Genomic DNA, 22874 nt, shown 5'->3' on the forward strand with positions numbered 1-22874 from the left:
AATATAGTATTTGTTTTTCTCTTTCTGACTTACTTCACTCTGTATGACAGACTCTTGGTCCATCCACCTCACTACAGATAACTCAATTTCGTTTCTTTTTATGGCTGAGTAATATTCCATTGTATATTTGTGCCACATCTTCTTTATCCATTCATCTGTCGATGGACACTAAGGTTGCTTCCATGTCCTGGCTACTGTAAATAGAGCTGCAATGAACATTTTGGTACATGACTCTTTTTGAATTATGGTTTTCTCAGGGTATATGCCCAATAGTGGGATTTCTGGGTCATATGGTAGTTCTATTTTTAGTTTTTTTAAGGAAGCTCCATACTGATCTCCATAGTGGCTGTATCAATTTACATTCCCACCAACAGTGCAAGAGTGTTCCCTTTTCTCCACACTGTCTCCAGCATTTATTGTTTCTAGATTTTTTATGATGGCCATTCTGTCCCGTGTGAGGTGATACCTCATTGTAGTTTGGATTTGCATTTCTTTAATGATTAGTGGTGTTGAGCATTCTTTCATGTGTTTGTTGGCAATCTGAGTATCTTCTTCAGACAAATGTCTATTTGGTCTGCCCATGTTTGGATTGGGCTGTTTTTTTTTTTTTGATATTGAGCTGCATGAGCTGCTTGTATATTTTGGAGATTAATACTTTGTCCATTGCTTCATTTGCAAATATTTTCTCCCATTCTGAGGGTTGTCTTTTGGTCTTGTTTATGTTTTCCTTTGCTGTGCAAAAGCTTTTAAGTTTCATTAGGTCCCATTTGTTTATTTTTGTTTTTATTTCCATTTCTCTAGAAGGCGGGTCAAAAAGAATCTTGCTGTGATTTATGTCATAGAGTCTTCTGACTATGTTTTCCTCTAAGAGTTTTATAGTGTCTGGCCTGACATTTAGGACTTTACTACATTTTGAGTTTATTTGTGTGTATGGTGTTAGAGAGTGTTCTAATTTCATACTTTTACATATACCTGTCCAATTTTCCCAGCACCACTTATTGAAGAGGCTGTCTTTTCTCCACTGTATATTCTTGCCTCCTTTATCAAAGATAAGGTGACCATATGTGCATGGGTTTATCTCTGAGCTTTCTTTCCTGTTCCATTATTTCTGTTTTTGTGCCAGTACCATATTGTCTTGATTACTGTAGCTTGGTAGTATAGTCTGAAGTCAGGGAGTCTGATTCTTCCAGTTCCATTTTTTTCCCCTCAATATTGCTTTGGCTATTCGGGGTGTTTTGTGTTTCCATACAAATTGTGAAATTTTTTGTTCTAGTTCTGTGAAAAATGCCAGTGGTAGTTTCATAGGGATTGCATGGAATCTGTAGATTGTTATGGGAAGTATAGTCATTTTCACAATGTTGATTCTTCCAACCCAAGAACATGGTATATCTCTCCATCTGTTTGTATCATCTTTAATTTCTTTCATCAGTGTCTTATAATTTTCTGCATACAGGTCTTTTGTCTCCTTAGATAGGTTTATTCCTAGATATTTTATTCTTTTTGTTGCAATGGTAAATGGGAGTGTTTCCTTAACTTCACTTTCAGATTTTTCATCATCAGTGTATAGGAATGCAAGAGATTTCTGTGCATTAATTTTGTGTCCTGCTACTTTACCAAATTCATTGATTAGCTCTAGTATTTTTCTGGTAGCATCTTTAGGATTCTTTATGTATAGTATCATGTCATCTGCAAACAGTGGCAGCTTTACTTCTTCTCTTCCAATTTGGATTCCTTTTATTTCTTTTTTTTCTCTGATTGCTGTGGCTAAAACTTCCAAAACTATGTTGCATAATAGTGGTGAGAGTGGGCAACCTTGTCTTGTTCTTGATCTTAGTGGAAATGGTTTCAGTTTTTCACCATTGAGAACAATGTTGGCTGTGGGTTTGTCATATATGGCCTTTATTATGCTGAGAAAAGTTCCCTCTATGCCTACTTTCTGGAGGGTTTTTATCATAAATGGGTGTTGAATTTTATCAAAAGTTTCTTGTGCATCTGTTGAGATGATTATATGGTTTTTATTCTTCAGTTTGGCAATATGGTGTATCTTATTGATTGATTTGCATATATTGAAGAATCCTTGCATTCCTGGGATAAACCGCACTTGATCATGGTGTATGATCCTTTTAATGTGCTGTTGGATTCTGTTTGCTAGTATTTTGTTGAGGATTTTTGCATCTATGTATCAGTGATATTGGCCTATAGTTTTCTTTCTTTGTGACATCTTTGTCTGGTTTTGGTATCAGGGTGATGGTGACCTCGGAGAATGAGTTTGGGAGTGTTCCTCCCTCTGCTGTATTTTGGAAGAGTTTGAGAAGGATGGTTGTTAGCTCTTCTCTAAATGCTTGATAGAATTCGCCTGTGAAGCCATCTGGTCCTGGGCTTTTGTTTGTTGGAAGATTTTTAATCACAGTGTCAATTGCATGCCTTGTGATTGGTCTGATTATATTTTTTATTTCTTCCTGGTTCATTCTTGGAAGGTTGTGGTTTTCTAAGATTTTGTCCATTTCTTCCAGGCTGTCCATTTTATTGGCCTATAGTTGCTTGTAGTAATCTCTCATGATCCTTTGTATTTCTGCAGTGTCAGTTCATTTCTGACACACTTCTTCATTTCTAATTCTGTTGATTTTAGTCTTCTTTTTTTTCTTGAAGAGGCTGGCTAATGGTTTATCAATTTTGTTTATCTTCTCAAAGAACCAGCTTTTATTCATCTTTGCTATTGTTTCCTTCATTTCTTCTTCATTTATTTCTTATCTGATCTTTATGATTTCTTTCCTTCTGCTAACTTTGGGGTTTTTTTGTTCTTCTTTCTCTAATTGCTTTAGGTGTAAGTTAGGTTGTTTGAGATGTTTCTTGTTTATTAAGGTAGGATTGTATTTCTATAAACTTCCCTCTTAGAACTGCTTTTGCTGCATCCCATAGGTTTTGCGTCATCGTGTTTTCATTGTCATTTGTTTCTAGGTATTTTTTTATTTCCTCTTTGATTTCTTCAGTGATCTCTTGGTTATTAAGTAGTGTATTGTTTAGCCTCCATGTGTTTGTATTTTTAACAGATTTTTTCCTGTAATTGATATCTAGTCTCATAGTGTTGTGGTCGGAAAAGATACCTGATATGATTTCAATTTTCTTAAATTTATCAAGGCTTGATTTGTGACTTAAGATATGATCTATCCTGGAGAATGTTCCATGAACACTTGAGAAGAAAGTGTATTCTGTTGTTTTTGGATGGAATGTCCTATAAATATCAATTAAGTCCATCTTCTTTGATGTATCATTTAAAGCTTGTGTTTCCTTAGTTATTTTCATTTTGGATGATCTGTCCATTGCATTTTATTTTTTAAGTGAAGATTTTTTGTTGCAGAATTCCAGAAATGGCAGAATTACCCTCCAGTTAAGATATTATTCAAGGATTCAAAATTCATACTAACCTTTCTTGTTCTATAAGTTGAAAAATAGCAGCTGCCAGGCAGAATTCTCATGACAAGTTCTTGTCAAATTCTCAGTACTGAAGCAGAGCAATGAACTATTGAAGAGCAGTAAGCTTCGAAAGAATTTAGCAAACAGGAAGTCAAAATGTTGCAGAGGTGAAATCATTCACCTGGGTGGATTTAGAGTGGACTCAACCACTGCGCCACCAGCGAAGCCCAAAGGGCCCCCTTTCTTCCTCCAACTTCACATTAGGTGACTATAACTTTCCAAACTATACATGCGGTCGATTGCAAATTGTAATACCTAGCCTTGACTTCACCCAGAATCCAAGAATAATATATACATAATAATATAACAATATCCAAGACAACTGCTTATAAGGATACATAATAAGACATTTCTAAATATGTAGAAGGTGGTACTTTTAAGTTTCTAACCCACTTTTGCTCTTCCTAGATTTCCCTTCTCAGTAAATAGCTCCTCACCCACCCAACTGCTCAAGAGAAAGGATTTAAAAGTTTCCTTGATTCCTCCATTTTCCTCGTCCTTACATCCAATCTATCAGTAAATATTCTATCACTAATATCTGTCATTAATCCATCCCCTCACCTCCATCTCCACTACTACTAACCCATTGTCAAGCCCAGAGTTCTCATGAGGATTTCTGGAAGAGCCTCTTTTAATATTGTGAGTTATACTGACTAATTTTAAAATGTTAAACCGACCTGGCTTTCTTAGAATTAGCCCTGCTTAGTCCTGATGTATTATTGCTTTAACATATTGCTTTATTTTGTTTACTAGTATTCTGCTGAGGGCTTGTTTTGGTTTTTTTTTTTTTTTCTTCTTTTTTCTGTTTTCTTAAGGATATTGGTCTGTACTGTTCTTTTCTTATCAGGCTTTGATATTGGGCTTATGCTGACCCCATAAAGTTTCTGGATAATATTGTTATTATTTCTTCCTTAAATATTTGGTAGAATTCACCACTGAAACCGTCTACGTCTGGAGTTTTCTTTGTGAGAAGACTTTTTTTTAATAACAAATTTAATTTTCCTAAATAGATACAGGAAAATTAAGATTTTTAAATATCATTTTAGGTCAGTTTGTATAAGTTGACTTTTTTGCCCAAGAAATTTGTCCATTTCACCTAAGCTGTCATTTGCTGACATAAAGTTGCTATTATCCTTTGAATGTCTACAGAATCTATAGCAATACCTTGCTTTCATTCTTTTTTTTTTTTTTATGTTGGGGGTAGGAGTTTATTAATTAATTTCTTTATCTTTGCTGTGGTGGGTCTTCATTTCTGTGCGAGGGCTTTCTCTAGTTGTGGCAAGCGGGGGTCACTCTTCATTGCGGTGTGCGGGCCTCTCACTATCGCGGCCTCTCTTGTTGCAGAGCACAAGCTCCAGACGCGCAGGCTCAGTAGTTGTGGCTCACGGGCCTAGTTGCTCCACGGCATGTGGGAATCTCCCAGACCAGGGCTCGAACCCGTGTCCCCTGCATTAGCAGGCAGATTCTCAACCACTGTGCCACCATGGAAGCCCCCTTGCTTTCATTCTTGATATTGATAGCTTGCCTTTTTCTTGTCTTTCTTGATTGGTCTTGCTAGGAATCTATCAATTTGTTAATCTTTTCAAAGACTCAATTTTTGTCTTTGTTAGTTTTTCTACTATTTTTTTCTACTTTATTGACTTATGCTCTTATTTTTATTGCTTTCCTTCTTGTTTGAGTTTAATATAATCATAATTTTCTGGCTTCTTAAGGAGAAAACTTATGTTATTGATTTTACACATTTAAAATTTTTTACTGTATATGGAGGTTCCTTAAAAAACTAAAAATAGAATTACCATACGACCCAGCAATCCCACTACTGGGCATATACCCTGAGAAAACCATAATTCAAAAAGAGTCATGTACCAAAATGTTCATTGCAGCTCTATTTACAATAGCCAGGACATGGAAGCAACCTAAGTGTCCATTGACAGATGAATGGATAAAGAAGATGTGGCACATATATACAATGGAATATTACTCAGCCATTAAAAGAAATGAAATTGAGTTATTTGTAGTGAGGTGGATGGACCTAGAGTCTGTCATACAGAGTGAAGTAAGTCAGAAAGAGGAAAACAAATACCGTATGCTAACACATATATATACGGAATCTAAGAAAAAAAAAAAAGGTCATGAAGAACCTAGGTGTAAGATGGGAATAAAGACACAGACCTACTAGAAAATAGACTTGAGGATATGGGGAGGGGGAAGGGTAAGCTGTGACAAAGTGAGAGAGGGGAGTGGACATATATACACTACCAAACATAAAATAGATAGCTAGTGGGAAGCAGCTGCATAGCACAGGGAGATCAGCTCGGTGCTTTGTGACCACCTAGAGGGGTGGCATAGGGAGAGTGCGAGGGAGGGAGATGCAAGAGGGAAGAGATATGGGAACATATGTATATGTATAACTGATTCACTTTGTTATAAAGCAGAAACTAACACACCATTGTAAAGCAATTATACTCCAATAAAGGTGTTAAAATTGTTTTTTAATGTAAATATTTAAAGCTGTGCATTTCTTCTAAACACAGCTTTAGCTGCATCACACAAATTTTAGAATGTTGTATTTTCATTATACTTCAAATATATTTTAAATTCTCTTATGATCTCCTGTTTGGCACCCTTGAATTATTTCAAAATATGTTGTTTAATTTCAAATATTAATCACAGTGTTTTTATAATTGTAAAAAGTTAGGAATAACCCAAATTTCTCACAAGAGGGTATCATTTGTGTTTATTATGGAAACCCATAAAAATTCAATCTATTAAAAATGATATTGCATATTAAGCAACAGATCATATAAGCAATGTTTTATTAAGTGAAAAACAGGTTATGATATAGTATTCAAAATTTCACTTTGAGGTGTACATACATCTATATCTATACGTGTAAATTGCATGTATTTATGTGGCATTTACACCATAGCTAACTTATTAGAAATGTGGATGCTGTTCCTTAACAGACCTTTTTATTCTCTTCAGAATCTTCATGACTTTGGGTACATGAAGGAAAGCCCAGAACTGAATTTAAAGGTAGGGTTTGGGGAGGCCTAAGTTATTCTGTTTTCTTGTCATTGTTTTTGACCCAGAAACTAAGAGAAAAGAGGAGAGCTGACAAATGTGTCTGTAAGACCTGAGTTGCAGAATCTTTTAGCAAAATTAGTACCAAATATGGAATTTTAAGATGTCGCCATTGCTATAATAAATAGATAGATAGATAGATGATAGAGATAGAGATATAAGTCTAGATCTCTCTGTCTATATGTATATATATCCTCCTCTATCATCTTCCTGCACCTGCACAATCTCTGCTTCACATACAAATGAACTGAATAGCAGATTTGGAAGCAACTGAGAAACATGACTAAATCTGAGGAGTAAAAAGTCTCTGGGCTGACATTGTGTTTGTGTGTGTATACAATTGAGTATATTGTATATGACTTTTAAAGAATTAGAAGGTAATTCACTAAAATATAAATGTTTGTTATCTATCTCCAGGTACTAGAATTATGATTTGGGTTTTTATTTTTTAACTGTATATTCCAAACTTTCTATAATAAAACCATATGGCTGTAGTGATACTTCCACTTACGGTCAAGGGGGAATAACAGTGTGCTATCGTCTGAATGATTGTGTCCCCAGAAAATTCATATGTTGAAATTCTAATGCCTAATGTGACAGTGTTAGGAGGTGGGGCCTTAGGGAGGTGAGTCGGTCATGAGGGCAGAGCCCTCATGAATGAGATTCATCCCCTTATAATAAAAGAAGCCTGAGAGAGCTCCCTGACCCTTTCACCACATGAGGTACGGTAAGAAGTCTGCAGCTCAGAAGAGGGTCCTCCCTCGGCCACACTGGCACCCTGATCTTGGATTTCGAGCCTCCAGAACTGTGAAAATAAATATCTGTTGTTTATAAGCCCCCCAGTCTGTGGTAGTGCTATGGTAGCCTGAACGGGCTAAGACATGGGGACTGGATTTACCCTCCTTCCTTAAACAAATGTAAAACCATAAAAAGAATATGAGACAACATTTTCCAGACCTTGGACATCAAGCAGCACCGGACGGCGATCATAAGAGGGGGAAACAAATGAGGTAAGCCCTGTGATTGCCCCAGCATACGGCCTGGAATGAGATTCCAACGTGTAGCATAGGGGTGAGGGAACTGGGGAGACACCACTGGGAGACCAAGACAGGTAGGGTTTGCAGAACAGGGTCCCGGAGGGAAGAGGGCTACGTAGAGCCAGAGCTTGGGAGACGCATAAGGGGTTCCCTGGGAGTCTTCTGCTGAGTGATGATCTGTACAGATAAGTGAGGACACTACCCAAGGCTGAGGAAAGAGCCACCTGACATGCACACAGGGACCAATGCTCAGAGCTCCCCCAGGGCTGGAAGAGTTGTTTCCACCAGCCAAAGAAGAAAGCTTTGCAATTCATGAGGCATTGACTAGGGTACTCAGAAGACTAGGGACTAAAAGCTGCTTTGGTCCCACCTTACAAATTTTAAAAAACAAACTTAGTCCCAGAACAAAGCTTCAAAGTCCTTATAAAATAAAAAAAAATAAAAATAATATAGTATTTCTTATTTGCATTATTAAAAAAAAACCCTCTTATTCTTCAAATTCCAACTAAGATGCTGATTTTCTCCTTCTAAACTCTTAGAGCATTCTTTTATGGCAACTGACACACCATGTATTTTATGGGTTTTGTCCAATTCTATTGTAAGTGGGTTTTGTCTAGTTGTGCTGTAAATTCCCAGGAGGCAAAGCACCCAAGAATTATGCATATTTGTAACTATCTTGCATTGTTTTTGCCTTACATATAATCTGATTTCAAAAGATTTATTTTCCTAGGAAATGAATGACTACTCCAATAAATTTATCCAAAAGTATTAAGTATTAATTGGCTGTTAATTTGTATGAGGAATTTATTTAAAAATCTACTTTTTAAAAATGTAAAGGCTAGTGGTGTAGAAGGTGATGAATTTAGGGGTTTCTGTGATGCTTAGAGGTTCCAGTTCCAACTTTTTCCAGTTGATGTCACTATGGCAAAGGTATCTCAAACATCTGGCATAAAGCAGTAGAGAGAGGAGATACAAATCTAAGAATATGGCTGAATCAGGAGGAAACATATTTTGGAGGATGTTGCTAAAATGTGGACGGGGAACAAGGCAAAACATCGGAATTCAATTCTTGGGACTCAGAGGCTATGTGAATGTATTTATCTGATCTTATAAGAGTCATTAAAAAAGTAAACAAACAAATCTATAACGAGTTGGGAAGCTGCTGAAATTGCTGCTCTTTGCAAAGACACAACAGGTAAATCTCCCGGTGATCTGAACTGCCATGATGCATTGAGGGAGCTGATTACAGCCTTAGCCTGGCTTCTAGGCTCTTTAGAAAGTAGTAAATGGACCCTTTGAAGCTAAATTTCTGGCGATGGGCTGGTGTACTGTCTCCCTGTTGGAAGTCAGGACAGATAACAGAGGAAGTCCAAAGCAAGGACAACGTTGTTTATTAAAAGGAGTGGTAATGGCTCAGAGTACCCGAATATTAACAGAAGCTGAAATTAAAACATCCACTTGGGCACGTTAGGCTCCAAAGTAAATAATAAGTCCTTGAGTTTCAGCAGCTGTTTAGGGCTTCCTCCATCTTGTAGTGTTAGTTTAAATGGCAAGGTAAAGGAACTTAAGTAACTAAAACACTTCATCCACAAGTATATACTGGGTGTTTCTCTGAAATGGGAAAATTGATCTGTTTTCAGATATTACTCAGCTGTGCAGGGATGCAAACAGACGAATTCATTAGCACTCTCCACAGAGCATATCGTGATACAAGTGGGAAGTGCTCAAGCTGAGGTTACACAAATGTTTTCTGTTATGAAATCTTGACTCTATGGGACCACAATTTTCAAGGAGAATCTCATTTTAGACCGTTTCCTCTTGTCACACTTGATGTGAAAGGTGATTTTTCTAATTAGGTTACTAATAAGCTGCTTTTACCTTGTTTCAAAGAACAACTACTCTTGGTTTTTTGGGTTTGTTTTTCCTCTGCCTAAAAATAGGAAACCAAACCTGTTTAAAATTCAATTTTCCACATCAAGATACTGAATGGTCCCAGTGAAGAAAAAGGTTTTGTGAAGTCGAAGGAAATTCAAGGCAAGACTGTGTGATGTCATCAGTGCTAAAGCTGTAACTAAGCACATCAACTAAGAATTGCTGTTTCTGTTTTAGACCTATGAACCGGTAATAGTGATGAGCATGGAGGACATTTATTTGAAATTCTGCCGGAGAAAGTCAGAATTGTGCAGCCTGACTTTCACATGGCCATCCACAGCTTTAGATGCTGAAGTACTCCATCAGTGAGTGTCCTGGTGCCCAGAGAGGGGCCTCGGGCTGGCTTTTATGGGGAAGGTATCAGACCCAAGATGGAAAAATGGGGAAGATCAGTCTCTTGATGCTCTCGTGTTTCAGAAACAGGCACTGAAACCATGAAATGGGTTTTAAAGATACAGAGAGGACCTGGGTTTCTGTGGCCTTGACCAGGACTTGGTTACAAATGGGCCTTGAATGGGATTTCTGGACTAGGTGGCTAGGAAGACACAGCTGGTTCCTAGAAAGTATCTGAGAAATACCTTCATCCCGCAGAGGAGGCAGAGAGAGAAACCCCTTGGAGTGGAACACTAATAATGACCAGGGTAAAACGGAGCACAGAAAAAAGAGAGAGAGGAAATGTTGATTCCCGTTCACAGAATAAAATCTAGAAAGGAAAATGGTCTTTGTGAAGCAAATTCTGTCAAAATACATCTTGTTTTTCAAGTTTGGGTTTAGGATTAACAGCAAGACAGTTGCTGGCTTGTCTGGTAGGTGTGTGTTGAAGCATTTTCTTCATCTAGAATTTCCCCAGTGATCTTTCTGGGAATTTTTTCTGTATCCCAAGGTTTCAACAAATATTGATTAAATGTCTACTCTATGCTAAGTGATACAAAAGAAGCATTTGTCATCCCTTTGTAAGGCAAATAAATTGAGATGAGATTCCTAAGATTTGGGGATTTCATGGAAGGGTAAAATTACATAGACAATACAAGCAAGAATATATTATTTTCCTAGGGCTGCCATAACAAGGTACCACAGACTGGATGGCTTAAAAAACAGAAATTTATTTTCTTACACTTCTGGACGCTAACAGTCCAAGATCAAGGTGTTAACAGTGTTGGTTCTTTCAGAGGTCTCTCTCTTTGGCCTTCTTCTCTGTGTGTCCCCTTGTGGTCTTCACTCTGTGTGTGTCTGTGCCCCAATCTCCTCTATAAGGACATCAGCCATGTTGCATTAGAGTCCACCTTAATGACCTCATTTTAACTTAATTACCTCTTTAAAGACCCTATGCTGAGGTACTAGAGGTTAGGACTTCAACATATGAATTTGGGAGGGACCCAATTCAGCTCATAGCAAAAACCAACAGCAACAAACCAACAACCCTAAATGGATGACACATAGTTTCAAACTTTTTATTTTGCCAAATCAGAAGTTAAAAAAAGCAACATATGATGCCATCATAATTTAATAAAAGAAATGATTTATTAACAGAAAACAAGAAGTAATAAGGCTATAATCAAGGAACAAAGGAATATCCTGTAAACTAAATGCATTTAACCTTTTAAACATCTTATAGATTTGTCCTTGTTTTTAGAACGAGTGAAATCTTGAAGTCTTTATTAATGACTGGGGCTGTTCTGCTAAAATACGAGGACAACATTATTGTAACCTGATGCCCGAACTGAAATTTGGGTCCAGCATTTTCAAAACCTTAATCATCCTGGTGAAAACCTTGCAGGAAGTGAAGACCTGAATATATCCCAAGGCCTCTTGTTTTGGGGAAACCACCAGAAGAGATTATTTGGCGATGCATATATTAAGCAGATTCCTTAAACCTGAGGAGGAGATCCTAAAGAGGTAGAGGGGTCTATGTAATAATATTTGAAAGAAAAAGAGAGAGAAAAAGAGAGGAGTGAAGGCAGGGTGGAATTTGTAGAGTGTATCATATTTCCCTGTATGAATTTAAACTGCCCTGTGCCTTTGATCTGCCACTCTCTTTTATGGAGATGGTGTGTGTGTGTGTGTGTGTGTGTGTGTGTGTGTGTGTGTGTGTGTTGTTGCTGTTCTTATTGTTGCTCCTGTTCTTTGAGAAGTTGTTCATAAGGGATCAGGAGCTGAAACTTGATGTTGTTGGAAATTATGTGAAGCCCGATCTTCATCTCACACGAAGAGGGAACTAGACCACTCAGATGGAATTCAGCCCGGACTGTGCTGTTGATTTCCTGCTTGTGGAGCTATTAAAACAGAATCATCCATATTTGGAGAAAGGTTCTGGTATTTTACTAATGTGTTCTGATGTAGTTTCCTACTGAGTCCCTATGACAAATTCAAAGCCCTGTAGGCAAGTCTTTTGTTGAACAAAGGGTATATTCCTACCATCAATTATCCAAGGAAGAAATGTATTCTAAAAAAGGAAATTAGGACTGATCATACAGTCCTTAGATTAGCTTAGAAGGAGGTGGATGGACCCTGGTTCTGTTGTGTAGATCTTCTGCTGGTAGGATAGGACAGTAATGTCAGGAGACAAGCTCAAGGGTACTCTCACTGGAGGGTAAAGTACCCTCTATCCTCATGCAGTTTAGGCCAAGGTACCCGGTCAGGATGACTGTTGTCTGAAGAGCTCTGAGACCAACAGTATCCATTGATAGCAAAAATAAAACTGCTTGTCTATTACATTGAAATTACTTTCTGTAACTTTGAGTCCTGATTAAAAAGTCTTATTAAAGAGTATGCTCTGTCTCATATGTGCTTTGAGCAAGTAAAGAGTTGGTTCCATGTTGGGCCCAGGTGTGAAGGATTTGCAATGTTTAGACAAGATGATAAACTGATCCTGGTGTAATTTAAAACCTATATTTTGTTCATCATGGATTTTTTTTTGCATACATTTTAAAAAATATTGCATTAAAATATTATTTACCCCAATCACTGAGTTTTTTGTGCTTTGGTAGATTTTGCACCTTAGTATCAGTTCTGAATTCTTTCAATTCTAAAATTCCGGGGTCTGTTTTACAATGAGACAAGGGGTTTTAAGTTTCCAAGTTCACAGAAAATGGAACAAGGGATACGACAATAATGTTTTATATCACAGTAGGAAAAAGCTTAACAAAGCACATAAAAGTATTTCATGACTGTAAGAGCCGTCGGCATATATATTAAAAACTTTCTCAGTAAATGGTAATTAACAGTGAGTCCAGAAGGAAGAAGAGATATGAAGGGAAAAACTACAGCCTTGAGGTGGTGATGGCAAGTCTAAATATGACAATCACACACAGATCACTGGTAGCATAAGATTCTTGGCCTGAAACTGTACATTCTGATATGATGTGTTTATGCTTATTTTTGGATATGGTATGAGGGCAAGTTGAAAATATTTCTACCCACACTTGGAATAAATCATTACTGTGGAACTGTTATGTCACATTCACAGCACTTTCTTGAGTTTAGAAAAATGTAAACATTACAATTAAATATCTGGAAGACTTCTGGTTCCAGCTCCAAAATGTAGAGCAGTTGGAAGTTACCACTCCTGTCCTCACAATAAGAAAAAGCTGAACAAATTGAAAATCTGTGACTTTTCTTGGACCCATCAGAAAGTTGAAATTACAGGATGAAGTGCCATCTGAAACCTGGCAAAACAAGTGAATTCAGAGAGCCAATATCTGCTCAGTTCCACTCAAATAGAAGTTAGTAGAACTATAAAGTGGTAGGAACACCACTGGTAATTTTGATGAACTGCTGGAAACTTCATTTGGACGAGCTTGAGAGTTAAAAATTCCTGGGGTCCAGTCTAAGGGGAATTCCATCCTTTCAAAGGTTTTTCCAAGAATCTCATCAGGTTCTCATGATGAAGATCCAAGAAAGATCCCTTCCTGGCTCTGGTAGAGAGAAAGAGTAACTATTAGGAAACATGCCCAGAGCATTCTCCATAACAAAGGAGACTCTTTAGTGGACAAGACTTTATCTCAACTGAGAAAGGGCATTTCTCCCACTCCAGCCCCCTCTACCCTTCTCACTTAAGAAGGAAGACAAGATAAGAAAGTCATAGCCCAGGGACATAGGCTCCACAGAAGTACTGGGATTTATTCCAGGAGTATAGAAAATTTATCATTCCTCACACCTTATCACCACACCAACAGTGCTCCACTATAATAGCAGTGGATTGCTGTCACAATGATTTTCATTCCTAGAATTTCCTTTTGAATCCTTTCTTAGAAAACACATAAGCTGCAAGCTGCAGACTCTCTCTGAGGAGTTCTTAAGGAAACACAAAGTCAACAGGAGAGAAAAACAAGGACACTAGAGGAATCTGAAGTCCTTGGCATGGACAGTTACACACAGCACAATTCCTAGTCAGATTAACATACAAACTCACTCCAAAACCCTATACCCTCAGCTCATATTACCTGATACATCACGTCTGGCTTTCAACAGAAAAATTTCCAGAAAGAAAACCACAAAGTCCTAAAGAGAAAGCAAACATCAAAACTAGACTCAGTTATGATACAACTTTTGGAATTATCAGAGATGGAATTTAAAATAACCATGGCTAATATGTTAAAGGATCTAATGCAATAACAGATGGGAAATATAGGCAGAGAGATGGAAACTTTAAGAATGAATCAATAAGAAATGTTAGAAATCAAAAGCACTGTAACAGAAACGCACAGTGCTTTTGATGTGCTCATCAGTAGGCTGGACATGGCTGAGGAAAGAATCAGTGAGCTTGAAGATTTGTCAATAAAAACTTCCCAAACTGAAACACAAAGAGTAAAAAAGAATGAATAAAATGGAACAGAACATCCAGCAAAGGTGGAACAATTTCAAAAGATATAACTTATCCATAATTAGAATAACAGGAGAAGAATGAGGATAAAGCAGGAGAAATATTTGAAGTATTTATAGCTGAGAATTTCCCCAAATTAATGACAGGCACAAAATTATAGATCAAGAAAGCTCAGAGAACACCAGCTAGACAAATACCAAAAAATCTATACATAGGCATATCATATTCAAACTGCAGAAAATCAGAGAGAGAGAGAAAATCTTAAGTTTCGGAGTAGAAAAAAAGTCCTTACATGTAGGGAAACAAGAACAAGAATTACAACGAATGTCTCATCAGAAAACATGCAAGCAAGAAGAGAGTGGAGTGAAATACTTAAAGCACTGAAAGAAAAAAAACCCACCAACCTAAAATTCTATATCCCACAAAATTATCTTTAAAAATAAAGGAGAAATAGTCTTTCTGAGATGAACACAAATTGAGTGGATTCATTGCCAGCAGACATGTCCTATAAAAAATGTTTAAAGAAGTTCTTCAAGGAGAAGGAAAATGATATAGGTCAGAAACTCAGATCTACATAAAGCAAGGAAGACTGTTGGAGAAGGAATAAAGTAAAATAAAATTTTTATTTTTCTTATTCTCATTGAGCTAAAAGAAATTATTTAAGTAGCAATAGTAACAATGTGAGTGATTATACGGATAAGTGAAATGAATGACAGAAATATCATAAGGGATGAGAAGGAGGAATTGGGAATACTCTGTTATAAAGTATATGTGCTGTATGTTAAGTGGTATATAATGTTATCTGAAGGTTGACAGATTAGTTACAAATGTATGTTGCAAACTCTAGAGGAATCACTAAAAAATTAGAGTTTAATTGATATGCTAAGAAAGGAGATAAAATGAAGTCATAAAATACCCAATTAAAACCAAAGAAGGCAGAAAAAGATAGGAAAAAAAATAGAAAACATTTACAAACATGGTAGATATTAATCCAAGTATTTAAATAGTTACTTTAAATGGAAATGGTCTAAATATATGAATTAAAAGACAAAGATTGTCAAAGTAGATTAAAAAACAAGACTCAATTATATGTTGTCTATAAGAAACCCACTTTACACATAAAGACTCAAATTAAAAGTAAGAGGGTGGAGGACTTCCCTGGTGGTGCAGTGGTTGAGAGTCCGCCTGCCGATGCAGGGGACTCGGGTTTGTGCCCCGGTCCGGGAAGATCCCACATGCCGCGGAGCGGCTAGGCCCGTGAGCCATGGCCGCTGAGCCTGCATGTCCAGAGCCTGTGCTCCGCAACGGGAGAGGCCACAACAGTGAGAGGCCTGCGTACCGCAAAAAAAAAGAAAAGAAAAAAAAAAAGATGGAGTAGCTATATTAATTTCAGACAAACAGACTCTTGAGAGTAAGAAAAATTATCAGGGATAAAGAAGGGTGTTACATAAAAATAAATGGGTCAATTCTCCAAGAAAACAAATCATCTTCAACATTTATGCACCTAGCAATGGAGTGTCAAAATACATGTGGCAAGAACGAATAGAACTGCAAGGAGAAATAGACAAATCCACAGTTATAACTGGAGACTTCAACATTCCTCCCTGCGTAATTGATGGTTTAAGCAGGCAGAAAAACAGTAAGGATATACATATAAGAATATAGTTGATTGAACAGCTCCATCAATCAACTGGATCTAATTGACAGTTATAGAAGTCCTCATCCAAAATAGCAGAATACACATTTTTCTCAAGCTTATATGGAACATATAGACATGGAGCACACCTGAACAAATTAAAAAAAATATATATCATACCAAGTATGTTCTCGATCACAAAGGCAGTAAAGTAGAAATAAAGAACAGAAAGATAGCTGGAAAGCCCCCAAGTGTTTGGAAATGAAGCAATACAATCCTAAATAACTCATGGGTCAAGGATGAAGTCTCAAGAGATACTAAAAAAGTTTTCAACTAAATGAAAATGAAAATACAACTTCTCAAAATTCTTGGGATGCAGTGAAAGCAGTGCTTAGAGGGAAATTTATAACATTAAGTGCATATATTAGAAAAGAATAAAGATCTAAAATCTATTATAGAAGCTCCCACCTTAGAAAACGAGAGGAAGAAGAGCAAATTTAAGGCTAAAGCAAGCAGAAAAAATAAAATAAAATTTTGAGTGGGAATGATTGAAATTGAAAACAGGAAATCAATAGGCAAAATGAGTGGATGAAATGAATGAAAAGCTGAACTTCAGTTAATAAAATTGTATCATTATTGGTTCAATAGTTGTGACAAATGTAATATATTAATAATAGAGGAAATTGGGCATGGGGCATGTGTATCTCTGAATACTTTTTACTTTCTTCGTAATTTTTCTGTAAATCCAAAACTGTTACAAAAATTGTTTCTTTAAAAAATTAAATATCTAGCTTGAGAAGGTGACCTCATTACCAAGCAAGCTGGCAGAACCTGCTTTTTTGAAGAGCTGTAAGACAACACATATATTTGGGATGGTGCAGCTCAGACCCGCCAAGGCTCTCAGTCAAGGCATATTTGGGGTTTCTTGAGTACAAAATTGTGTAAGATCTTTAAGCAGTCACCTCCCATCCATTTCCAAATGCAGCAGGGTATAAATAAGTCAGTAGCATTTAAAAGATCAGGTGTAAAAGGATACAAAAGCAAGGACATAGAGAAAAGACAGAAAGGTTATCTCTGGAAATAGCATTTAAAAAGTGAAAGTTCAGCATGACCGTAGACTTGCAAAAACTGCTTAGGTTAACTGCTGGCTTTTTTTTTTTTTTTTCTTAAAGTAATTTTGAAAGAAAGATAAGAGGAACACGGACCTCATAAAATCAGCCTTAGAAAAAATTAGGTATTATGTTGCTATTTCTTCTAATTTTGGTTTAAGGAACAGGAACACCCCAATTAACAGGAACTTAAACAAGATAGAAAGCTCATTTCATTCTCTTATCAAATTCGGAGGCAGATTGACCAGGGCTTGATTTCCTCATTTGTAAAATTGATGATAACAATACCTGGTTCTTGGGCTGTTTAATGATTATTATCATCATCATTTTAACTATTATTCAGACTTTGAATGGGGAATAGATTGGACATAAATGTGAGGAACAAAAGCAAATTTTAAGACCTGGGACAGAACTTAACTCTCAGCAGGACTGGATTTATACCCCATTCTGCCCTGGAATACTGGTTAAGGGATGAGTACAATAGTTTTGGGAGGTGGCTCAGGAAGGTACCACAAGTGCACGCAGCGCTAGGGTAGAGGGCAGACCACTGATTAATTTTCCTATTTCGGCTTACAATTTGTGGTATATCTTTGAGATTCAGGCCACTGGCTGTATGTCAGTCTTGGTTTTCAGGGTATTATGAGTTTTTACCGATGTCAGTGTTTGCAGAGTTTTTTAATGAAAACTTTTGCAGTAACTGCACTAGGAGTTGCTCTCCGGATGCCCATTTTAATTTGAAGTTCATTTTTATAGCCCCTAAAGGGATGCCCTGCTGTAGTTGTTAAAGGGCTCCTAACACTGTAAAATCTGTTGATGTGCTGTCTATGTTTCTTAATCTTCCAGCAAACATTGGAATAAGTGCTCCTTTCCTGATGCCAAGTCAGAGAGCATTTGGAGAGAACTAATAATCTGTAGGAGTTTCAGTAGATTACATCCAGCAGGTCTTGAGAAGTGGGACACAATGGAAGAGTTCAGGAAACAAAATTTCATGACCAGTATCCACCAGCTAAAGCTAAGCTACATCAGATGGGATTGCTTTTCTTAGGAAGATAACAGCCCATGTGTCTTCAGATATCTCATTTACATTGCATGCCACTTGCTTTGAAACATTATTTTCATATTCATACATCTTTGATTTTCTTATTCTACTAGTATCCCTGTCCTAGTTTCTGGATGTGTCATTGGTCAAAAAGCGTTGACATCGCACAAGTGTTCAGGCCAGAGATCATCTTCACTTTACAGGTAAGGAAATGCATGGAAAGAAGTTCAAAGTCAAGTTTATACTGTGAATCAGTGGCAGAGACAGGGTCCAGTCTAGATCTACCTGACTCCAATGCTGGTGCTTTCTCTCTCACAACAACTTCCTTCCCAAAGTGCTGCTATATTTTGGCTTTCAATATGAGTGGCTTATGTTTCTCTTTATGATAAGCTAGCAACTTTATAGCATTCTTTGCACAATTAGCAATTTGATAGTTAAAAACAAGGATGTTGGGCTTCCCTGGTGGTGCAGTGGTTGAGAGTCCGCCTGCCGATGCAGGGGACACGGGTTCATGCCCCGGTCCGGGAAGATCCCACATGCCGTGGAGCGGCTGGGCCCATGAGCCATGGCCGCTGAGCCTGTGCGTCCGGAGCCTGTGCTCCGCAATGGGGGAAGCCACAATAGTGAGAGGCCCGCATACCGCAAAAAAAAAACCAAAAACAAAAACAACAAAAAAACAAGGATGTTAAAAAATCTATAAAGGTTTTCCTAAGAGAATGGGGCGTAAGATGTTCATTTACAAGGCTCTCTCAGCCAACATATGTGTTGTGTATGTATGTGTTTGTTTGTGTATTTAGACACACATGCATGTACACAACATCCACAAAACTCTCTTTCAAAAAAGTACCAAAGTGCTTTTTAATTGACAACATATAGAAATATACAGCTTATTGTTTATAAAAGAAATAAAACTCTTAAACCCATTACAGGAAAATGGAAAGAGTTTAAGATAATTCCAAACTTTTCATAATTGCAACCAATAGCCATACAATGATTTTATTCACCATTCCATGTTTCCTGTTATTTAAATAGTAACTTGTCTAATATAGTTAGACTAGACTCACACACCATCACCATACACTAACAAGCTAGAAATCAATATGATGAACTCCAGCCTGACAAGTCCTCAAATATAAGACTTTGAGTTATGCACAAGTTATGCACTTTGAGTTATTCATAAGTTATGCACTTTGAGTTATGCACAATAATACATTTTCTATTGTATTAATGTTTTAAAATTTAGAACATTAACATTTCATTAAATTCAATGTAAGAAATGCATACTTTAAGAAGAGCTTCCACTTTGGCATGAATTTCGTTGAAGAAAATGTCAGAGGCATCTTACTCAGAGGGAATTAAAAACAGCATGAAGCTGAAACTAAAAATAGGTTTTTAGAAAAAGTTTATTCCCTGTGGCATAGATTTTTTTCTCCCTATAACAAATTGCTATATGGAAATTAGATTCCCCTCCATTCTAGCAACCCCCAAGGCATAAGATCATCCTTCCAACATGGAATGGAGCTAGGAAAGATAAAGTCACTCTTTGACTTGTGATATTCTATTTTTCTGCTGCTTTCTGCACCTGCCATTACTAGTTTGGCAAAATATTCTCTCTCTGAGGTTTTACTTTTCCTTATTGGTTGTTGCAATTCTCAAGAAAGTGAAAAGACTATGAGCCTGGACACAAATTTGGAAAAAGACCCAGTCTTCACAAAGAAAAAAATCACGAGACACTTAATAAAATGCTTAGTGGGTTGTTTGCATATAGAGTATTTTAAAATACCACCTAATAGCCCCTGAACAGCATTGTTACAAACTCTTATGTATCAGAGCATAGTTACTATGCTTTGCAACTCTTTTGAAAAATTAAAATAAAATATTCCAACCATTAAAACTATATTTTTCCTTTTAGTCCCTTGACCTGGAATTAGTACAGAATCTCCATTTAGGAGGGCCTTAACTTCACTCTTGGGGACGTTCCTTCTGTTCCAACATACAGCACTAGTAGATAAAGCATAAAATGGAAAAGTAAAAAGACATAGTTATTATACTCAAAAAAAAAAAATTGATGTAGACTAGGAACCAGCAAGAGGTGGGAGATCTGAAGACCCAGGACTGTGGCTCTGGAACCTGGCAGAGAGAACGGGCAGTCTGACTCTGATAAGGTAAATTGATCCATAGAAGACAGAGGGCAGAGTTAGTTCATTGCTGAAGCAAAGGCTGATGTGGATCCCCTGCCTCTGAAATATAATTCAGAGTTTCTGCTGTTGACTGTTACTTGACACTAGGGTTTCTGTGCCACTGTAGACCTAGAGAGAGAGGATATACACACACTCACAAGTAGGAGCTGCTTAAAACAAGCCGCCCAGCTGCTCAGTGACTGAACTGTCTTCTCTCCAGTAGCACCTTCTTGCGATGAACCTGGGGCCCAGCAATGGCCAAACCACCGGACAGTGTGAGGTGAGCCCACTGAGAGAGTGAAAATAGAAACAAAAGCAACATCCAAAAAGCCTATCAACAAAATATTCAGAATGCATCTAGAAATATAATGCCAAGAAAGACAACTGGCAAAAGCATGAGGTAAAAGTGGTTAGAATAAATCAAAAATAATAGAACCTTCTGAAAAGAAGACTTTAAAATAAATATTTTAAGATACTTAAAGAGAAAATAAAGGGAAACATATTCCTCAGAAAGAAAAAGTAGAAGTAAAAGTAAAATATTATGAAACAAAATAAGCATAAGTGAACCAAGAATAGATGGATATGAAATATAACTAAATAAAAAGATAAGAAATGAAAAATGTAGTCATAAATATACCTTAAGAAATAAGATAAACTACTGAACATAATGGAAGAAAAAACTTACTTAGTGGAAATATTCACCCAGAAATAGCGATTAATGTGAAAAGTACCCCCATATCCTTATTGGAAGGTACAGAGAAAGAAAATGAGGGGATGGTGGAGAAATATGTTTAAAGAGATTAGCTAAGGCTTTCGCAGAATTGAAAGTAAACCTAAGTTTTTAAATGAAAAGGGTATTCTAAGTACCAAGGATGATGAATAAAAATAGATTGAAACAAGATGTATTATAGTAAAACTCTCTAAGCAAATTTAAAAATTACTGGGGAGAAAGATTATCACATGTTCATGATTTATTATTATTACCAGCAAAGATAGATGCATAGAGACAGGAGAATAGTATCTTAAATGTCCTAAAGGCAAATAATTATCAGCCTAGACTTTTATACTAAGAGAATGATGGATATACTAAGATTAAGAATTTACTACAAGGCTTCCCTGGTGGCGCAGTGGTTAAGAATCCGCCTACCAATGCAGGGGACACGGGTTCGAGCCCTGGTCTGGGAAGATCCCACATGCCGTGGAACAACGAAGCCCATGCACCACAACTACTGAGCCTGTGTGCCACAACTACTGAAGCCCACGTGCCTAGAGCTCATGCTCTGTAACAGGAGAGGCCACCACAATGAGAAGCCTGCACACCTCAACAAAGAGTAGACACCACTCGCTGCAGCTAGAGAAAGCCCATGCGCAACAACGAAGGCCCAATGCAGCCAAAAATAAATAAATAAAATAAATTAAAAAAAAAAATTTACTACACACATCCTCTCAACTAAAAAAACAATAAAAAAACTATAAACAAATGTACTTCAGCATGAAGAACATTGAACCCAGAGAAAAGGCATTGGAAGACAGGTAATAACTGTAAGTATGGAAACATAATATTTTGGTGAGTGTATTACTGACTATAAAAATAAAATTATATCTCTAAGCAACAAGAAAATGAAAGGGCAGGAAAGAGGAAATAAAGAAGCAAATAAAAAGGGTGGTAAGCAGAAAAACGAGGCAAAGAAAGAAAGAAAATAAGAAAGTAGAAACAATTGCAGCTATTTAAATAACTCCAAAGGTAAGCAGATTAAACTCACCATTTAAAATGGCTGAAGTGATCAGATTGGATAAAGAAACAAAATCTAGCTGTATTTTGCTTACAAAAAGCATACTTCAGAAATTTCAAACAAAGGGATGTATAGTTATGCAAGATGTGAATACTGGGGGAGGCTGATTGGAGTGTATGGGACCTCCCTGTATATTTTTTGTGTGTTGTTGCAAATTTCTGTGAATTTGTAATTATTTCAAAGAAAAAAGTTATATACTATTAAAAAAAAGGGATGGAGAAAAGATATACCATTCAAATAGAAACCTAAAGAAAGAAGTATAACAAATGAACTTACCTATGAAACAGAAACAGACTCACAGACATAGAGAACAGACTTGTGGTTGGTAGGGAGAAGTAGATTGGGAGTTTGGGATTGGCAGATGCAAACTATTACATAGAAGATGGATAAACAATAAGGTCCTACTGTAGAGCACAGGGAACTATATTCAATATCCTGTGATAAACCATAATGGAAAAGAATATAAAAAAGAATATATATATGTATAACTAAATCAAGTTGCTGTACAGCAGAAATTGACACAACATTGTAAATCAACTATCCTTCAATAAAGTTTTAAAAAAAGAAAAGTGTAACAATATTAATACCATGGAAAATCAAATATAGGGCAAAAAAATAATATGGATTAATAAGGATCAATTGCTAATAACTGAAGGAAAAATCCATTGAGCAAATATAATATTTATGAGTTTGATTATACCTATGACAAAACCCAGACTTCTATGAAGGGAAGTCTGATAGAATTACCTGGAGACGTGGACAAAACCA

Source organism: Mesoplodon mirus (genome assembly GCF_964341445.2).
Source record: "Mesoplodon mirus genome assembly, chromosome: 6".
Classification (NCBI taxonomy): domain Eukaryota; kingdom Metazoa; phylum Chordata; class Mammalia; order Artiodactyla; family Ziphiidae; genus Mesoplodon; species Mesoplodon mirus.